This window comes from Schistocerca americana, chromosome 5 (genome assembly GCF_021461395.2).
Source record: "Schistocerca americana isolate TAMUIC-IGC-003095 chromosome 5, iqSchAmer2.1, whole genome shotgun sequence".
Lineage (NCBI taxonomy): Eukaryota > Metazoa > Arthropoda > Insecta > Orthoptera > Acrididae > Schistocerca > Schistocerca americana.
In genome coordinates, this window is record NC_060123.1 from 107,263,840 (window position 1) to 107,271,441 (window position 7,602).

At 42.3% G+C, this 7,602-nt stretch overlaps 1 non-coding gene across 1 annotated transcript; it reads right to left on the reverse strand.

Annotated features, from left to right (window-relative positions):
• Positions 1 to 7,323: 7,323 nt before the first annotated feature.
• Trnal-caa lies at positions 7,324 to 7,398 on the reverse strand. The gene has a single exon. It is a non-coding gene; the product is annotated as a tRNA-Leu (tRNA).
• Positions 7,399 to 7,602: the final 204 nt, after the last annotated feature.

The window sequence follows — 7,602 nt, forward strand, 5'->3', positions numbered from 1 at the left end:
ATTGCAGGCTGAGAGGGCATAAGCTACCGCATCTGGATGACGGACAGTGTCAGTCACAGACAGCACCTGGAATGTGCGAATGAGGGGTCGACAATGCGTGCAGTAACTGGGCTGGTCACCGGTGCTGTCCAATCGGCGAACTCGTGGTTCGTGTTGTACAACCATTCAATCACCATGGCCGATTCACGACGGTGATGCCAATTAACTGAAGCCTCAAGCTGTGTAATTGCAACAAACACGGTCTGGAGCTGAGAGCAAAGTGTCACCAATTCGGCTCGCATTCAAACACAGCAGTCACAGTCCATATCCATACTAAAGACCATGGAAAACTGAACTACACAGATAAACGAAGGACTATCGTCATGCGCGGCGTAACTCTACCGTAATTACTGACGAAAGTGCAAGAAATGTATATAGTAAATTAAATTAGATGTACACACATAGACTAGAAAACAAAACTACCACAGCACACAAGTGTGACTAAATAATTAGCTCCTGACTCGGAATCTATAGTACTTTATAGATTCGTTTTACTTCCCGAAGCAAAATCGCGACGACTGTGTCTGTTAAACATGAAATTATCATGCACATAATAAAAAAAAAATATATATAGTACGAAAGCCAATAGATGAAACTACACTACTGGTCATTAAAAGTTCTACACCAAGAAGAAATGCAGATGATACCCGGGTCTTCATGGGACAAGTATATTATGTTGAAACTGACATGTGATTACATTTTCACGCAATTTTGTTGCATAGATCCAGAGAAATCAGTACCCAGAACAACCACCTCTGGCCGTCATAACGGCCTTGATACGCCTGGGCATTCAGTCAAACTTTGCTTGGATGGTGTGTACAGGTACAGCTGCCCATGCAGCTTCAAGACGCTACCACAGTTCATCAAGAGTAGTGACTGGCGTACTGTGACGAGACAGTTGCTCGGCCACCATTGACCAGCCGTTTTCAATTGATGAGAGATCTGGAGAATGTGCTGGCCAGGGCAGCAGTCGAACATTTTCTGTATCCAGAAAGGCCCGTACAGGACCTACAACATGCGGTTGTGCATTATCCTGCTGAAATGTAGGGATTCGCAGGGATCGAATGAAGGGTAGAGCCACGGGTCGCAACACAACTGAAATGTAACGTCCACTGTTCAAAGTGCCGTCAATTCGAACAAGAGATGACCGAGACGTGTAACCAATGACACCCCATACCATCACGCAGGGTCATTCGCCAGTATGGCGATGACGAATACACGCTTCCAATGTGCGTTCACCGCGATGTCGCCAAACACGGATGCGACCATCATGATGATGTAAACGGAACCTGGATTCATTCGAAATAATGCCGTTTTGCCATTCGCGCACCCTGGTTCGTCGTTGAGTACACCATCGAAGGCGCTATTGTCTGCGTCAAGGGTAGCCACAGCCATCGACTCCGAGCTGATAGTCCATGCTGCTGCAAACGTCGTCGAACTGTTCGTGCAGATAGTTGTTGTCTTGTAAACGTCCGCATCTGGTGACTCAGGGATCGAGACGTGGCTGCACGAACCGATACAGCCATGGGGGTAAGATGCCTGTCATCTCGACTGCTAGTGATACGAGGCCGTTGGGTTCCAGCACGGCGTTCCGTATTACCTTCCTGAACCCGCCAATTCCATATTCTGGTAACAGTCATTGGATCTCGACCAACGCGAGCAGCAATGTCGCGATACGATAAACCGCAATCGCGATAGGCTACAATGCGACCTTTATCAAAGTCGGAAACGTGATGGTACACATTTCTCCTCTTTACACTAGGCATCACAACAACATTTCACCTGGGAACGCCGGTCAACTGCTGTTTGTGTATGAGAAATAGGTTCGAAACTATCCTCATGTCAATACGTTGTAGGTGTCGGTACCGACGCCAACCTTGTGTGAATGCTATGAAAATCTAATCATTTGCATATCACAGCATCTTCTTCCTGTCGGTTAAATTTCGCGTCTGTAGCACTTCATCTTCGTGGTGTATCAATTTTAATAGCCAGTTGTGTAGATTATTCGTTCCTGGTTGGGAATTTATATAAGGTCACTAAGTCGGGTTTCTTCCCTGTTGTTACTGATTATAAGCAGGCGGCTGCTGACTGACTGACCAAATAATGCCAGCGAATGATCACTACCTCGCAAAAGAAAGGAACAAAGGACTACGGAGAAGCACTACGGAACTACAGGTAGGCACTGGCAGAGAAACAAGAGGTGTGTCTAATAAATTACATTTGCACTGCATGTGACAGTAAAAATTGTGAAAGTTCCTGAAAAACAGTTTTATTCTGTTTGTTTTTCTTTTCACTTCCTATGATGTATAAAATACGTAGATATGTGATTGTGCACTAGTTTGCACATTCGTGTGCAATGCGTACCTTTGTGCTTGGTGTGACTGTAATATTATGTCACAGATACGTATACGTAAATTAATAATGCGTAACTTCGACCTTGGCAATACGATTGGATTTTTATCTCTCAGTGTTTCATGTTTGTCGTATTTCGGTCATCGTTTTGCATTTAGCGTCAATCGTTCTGTGTTTATGTGTGTGTAAGTCAGTTATAGATGAGAAATGATTATTTTGTGTGAGTAGATGTGTTTAAGGAGTGCACTATTTTTTATGTACGAAGTAAAGAGGGAAATTATTACTTTGAGGTCACTTGTTAATGAGAACTGTAGTATTGGACAGATGAAATAAAAAGAAATGTTATTGCATGCGTGCATGTGTGCGTTGTGTGTGTATGTGTGTGTGTGTGGGGGGGGGGGGGGGGGGAGGGGCAATGTTGCCTACGTCATTTAAATATTATGACAAACGTAGAGATGTGTACATAAGTAAAGTATAACTTTGTCCTTGTTTTCTCTAAAATATTATGTCACAGTTAAGTGACTTCCATAGACATAATATATATCGTTGACTTTCAACTGAGCGTTACTTGTTCCTTTTTACTGCAAATATGGCGTCATTTTCAACACTATGCTCAGTTTGGTCGGTGAGAGAATGGGAGGCGGTAAAAAGTTCAAAAGAGGTAGTTGTTTCTTTTTACTGGTTATAGATAGGGAAGAGGAGATGGGAGAATGAGTGTGTCTTGAAGTGTAAATAAAATGTGTTTCCGAAATAATGTCGCTTCACGCCATTTTTAAACGTGGTTGGTTGAGCAGAGGAAGGAGGGTGGGGTTTAAAACGCAGTTGGTCTCTTGTCATTATTTTGCAGTCTTTTCATTCGTTGTTTCATTTTAATACTGCACTATAACTGGCTAGAGATAATGAGTGAGGGGTAGGGGAAAAAGGGTGTGACTTCCCAGTGAGAAAGATGAGGACGTCACTGATGGCATCACTGATACGACTTCTAACGTCACTAGATGAGTGACCTCGGCCACATGATGTAAACAACGTGTGCTGGTTTGTTGGAATGCAAGCAAAGTCGCCTGGGTGGTACATAACTAACTACTAGGACTACTACTAACGTAAAGTCTCGATACTTACCAATATCTTTGTGAATCATCCAGAAAACATGGCTAGATGTCAATATAACTTCATACACGTACACACCATCAGCTGGTAGGTAATCGACAGATAGACAAGCCTTTTCAATGCATTAGCGTTTTGCGCGTTTAGTGTTGTTAGCAGGACGTGTAGGGTATACAGGGTGTTCATTTGAACTGAAGATATTGAAATATCTTGAAAACTACACATAGGATAAAAAAAGTTATGATTCCAGTTGGTTTTTGTCGGAGGGGGACGTTCTACGATACCACTCTCGACCCACCACACCAAATCCTGCGTGATTGGTTGTGGGCTTGGGGGGGGGGAACTTTGAAATCTTCAAGGGGAACCTCCGCTTTTTGTTGCAGATTACGATTCTACGGCAAAATCTACGTATGTTTTGTCTGAAGTATTTTCTTCATTTTACCTATGATGGTGCTGTAATCAGAGGAATAGAAATGCATACGCAATCATAATTTACGAAACGCTACTAAATGACCCTTGAACGTCCCATGGCACACCTCCATCCTGCGAGGGTAGGACATCCCAGTATTTCGTAACTTCTAATTTGAAACCCTATTCGCAACGTCGTATTCCTCCGACATCTTAATGTCTTTATGCGTGGGGTGTGAGGACAGTCACACGTGTAATCGTATTACTGGATGGCCACGTTTACCATTACCAAACGCATTGCAGTCCCCTCACATCCTCACTTGCCATATATTAGCAACTAATCGACACCCGTTCTGTTTCATCCGGCACCATCGGTTGGAGGCTAGCAGTAGCTGGATGGGGGAATTACGAGTACTTTCTGTGTGTAAGCTGCCACTGATAACACGAATGTATCGGCTGCATGTGGACTAATGCTATAACTGGGGAGTCATGCACTACTGATGAGTAGCATCAGATTGTGATTAGCCGGAATCGTGTCTCCACCAACGACCGCTATCAGTGAGTTTCGCAGCGACCTGGAGAGAGCTTCCACTCATCCAATGTTTTGGAGAGGAACAGGGTGTTATCCTGGTGTCATTGTGTTGGGAATCGTCGGAATTGACTTCAGGTGAAGAATGGCAGTGACTGGGGAATCCTGAGTGCACCGTGATATAACACGGACGTACAGCCTCCTCAGATGCGAAAGATTCGTGGTGACATTTTTCAAATTTTTCAACAGGACAATGGTCGTCCACACATGGAAGGCTATGAACTATCTGCATTACGTCGAGGTACTCCTGTGACCAGTTAGATCCCCAGCTCTGGGGTCACGACTGAACGCACTGGACCACCTCAGATGTCACCTCTGTCTCATTGTTAGTATCCATGATATCAAGGACAAGTTATAACAGCTGCGGTCTGACTTGCCCCAAGATAGGACACAACTGCTTTATGACACCCATCCCAACTGAATCTGTGCGTGCAACCAGACCACAGATGATAGAAAGCCATATTGATAAGTGGACTCATCCTGTTAAGTGCTCTACGAAGTTGATTTTATTATGTAATCATTGGAGTATCATCACAAGCAATCTCAAATCGTGGATCTTAATTTCGTTTCTTCCTCCTGTTCTGGTGCTTCACTTCTTTCTCAGTCAGTGTGCATTTAGAATTTCAATCCGATCAAAAACCGTCTAGCGACGTTACATTACTTACGAGCAACAAATATCTGCGAGAAAATCACTTCTTCCTGAATATTCTAACGAGGAGGGCATAGCGCAACGGAGAGACACTTCGAATCGAATCTGAAGTAATCGTCCATGCGTGGGTATGGTAGCTCTGGGGTTGAGACCGGTACCCAGCTGCAGGAAGCGGCGAGAGAATGGTCGACAAGGGCGCAGAGCGTTCTCAATACTTGGTGACGTACTTCCATAGTAGAGGCAGCCACAACATTGAAATATGGAAAATTCTTGATAGCACAATTCTTTGTTAAGCGTTCCGAGTCTCGTAATTACATCGCCAGACTGAAGACAAAATTCAAATTTTAGTACAAAGCTCACAAAATTGAGTACATGGAATGACTACAATACAAATCTCATTTCATGTAGGCATTTTTGACAGTGCCGTCGTACATCAAATTGAACCATTGCAAAGCGTTCTATTAGAGAACACGCATATGTGTATATGTTACTGTTAACCGAAAATGTGACAAAAGGGTTCCACGACAATAATAAAGGATGTTATGAACTGAATAATGTGATTTTTTGCTTGCTTCCGTTCATGATAATTTAAGAACGTTACTCGATAACAGAGTGGGTGAACCGACAACTAACAAAAAATTAATAACTAGTACAATAAGGCGACAAAAGATATGTTACATTATAGTTCCCTGCCAAAGTATTCTGCTGATGCAGCCAATGGTAGAGTAATATGTTCCTCAAGTAATGAGCGAAATTATTTAGATATTTAATTAAATTCTAAAAGCTATCGTAAAAGAGAGCTACACAGGAAGTATTAAAGATGTGGTAATGTACTAGCTACACAATGTCCATGTAATGGGATATAGTGGTCCTACTTTGTACAATATCGCATTTTCCCGTGTTTTAGATTAGAATGTTAATAACTCAAAACTGGTATGTGATATGTAATTTCGTATTGTACCAGTAAGAAAATAGTGAGATTTGCATAGGATAGCAGCGTCTTTTAGTTTGTGAATGTTTATTATAAAGCAAAATGACACTCATCTCTATAAATGTGCTGTCCTTTGTTCTTTTTTAATTACCGTATGTAAACTAAATTAAGAATAAAATTAAAATAATACGAGCAAACACGTGCATCTTTCTGTTCTCACATCTTTAAAATGTTGATAAATTATCAGATATTGAAAAAAAGTTCTGCAGTGTATCTCTATAGCGATCATGTAAGAGTTTAATCGGACTGTTCCCAAGACTGTAAACAAGGTGATCTGTTAGTCCGTATCAACCGCGGTTTCGGTAGATCGTTATTATATTGCTGGAGTTAAGGTAGTCGGTACTTAGAAAAGTTTCTAGAATGGGATACTGCTTCAAATATTGAAATTGCTTCGGACCAGTTGATCTAATCTTATTTTACATTCTAGTGACAATAAGAGATCAGAACTTATGCACCTTTCATGGTTAAACTATGTGGTGATTACAGTAATAGTATTTCCTGCAACCAGTGCTTTAAAATGTAATGAAGATCGACAATATTAGTCCAAGAATTTCTACATTTGTATGATTGAAGAGTGGGCGAATTGAATTTTTCTGTGTTTTTAGTTCAGTAAAGTCATGTAGAATCAAGTTCACCAGCCAACTGCTAGCTGTGCGTGCTCTTGTTCTTTATATGCAGTTATGTTATTCTACAACAGCGCTGCAAATGATCAGTCGATTCTGTTTGAGTATTTCAAGTCGGCTGCAATATTGTAATTTGACGTCAGAAATTCTAGCTGATAGTTCGAGTTTCTTGGACCTGTAGTGTTATCCTGCACGTGATAAGAGTGAGAAATTACGAGTACAGTGAATGGTGTGGACCAAGCACTTACATTGACAGTAATTTTTAATTTTCTTTCACGCGTGAGTGTTAGTACACATCGTAGTTAGGTGGCCATCCTCGTGCCTGTCAGATTTTTAAATAAACTGAAGTAATCTAGTTTCGTGTTTCATTAATCTATCTGTTACAATCTGCATCCAGATACCGTTATACGGATGTAAGAAAGTGTGGTTCTTCTGCTATTTTATTCTCACCAGATTCTACAAGGTTTCTGCTGGTACGCATGCGAAATAAGCCGGTTATTCAGAATGAGATTTTCACTCTGCAGCGGAGCGTGCGCTGATATGAAACTTCCTGGCAGATTAAAACTGTGTGCCGGACCGAGACTCGAACTCGGGACCTTTGCCTTTTGCGGGCAAGTGCTCTACCAACTGAGCTACCCAAGCACGACTCACGGCCCGTCCCGAAATTAGGAGACGAGATACTGGCAGAAGCAAAGCTGTGAGGACGGGCCGTGAGTCGTGCTTGGGTAGCTCAGTTGGTACAGCACTTCCCTCGAAAGGCAAAGGTCCCGAGTTCGAGTCTCGATCCGGCACACAGTTTTAATCTGCCAGAAAGTTTCAAGCCGGTTATTCATGAACTTCTTACCAC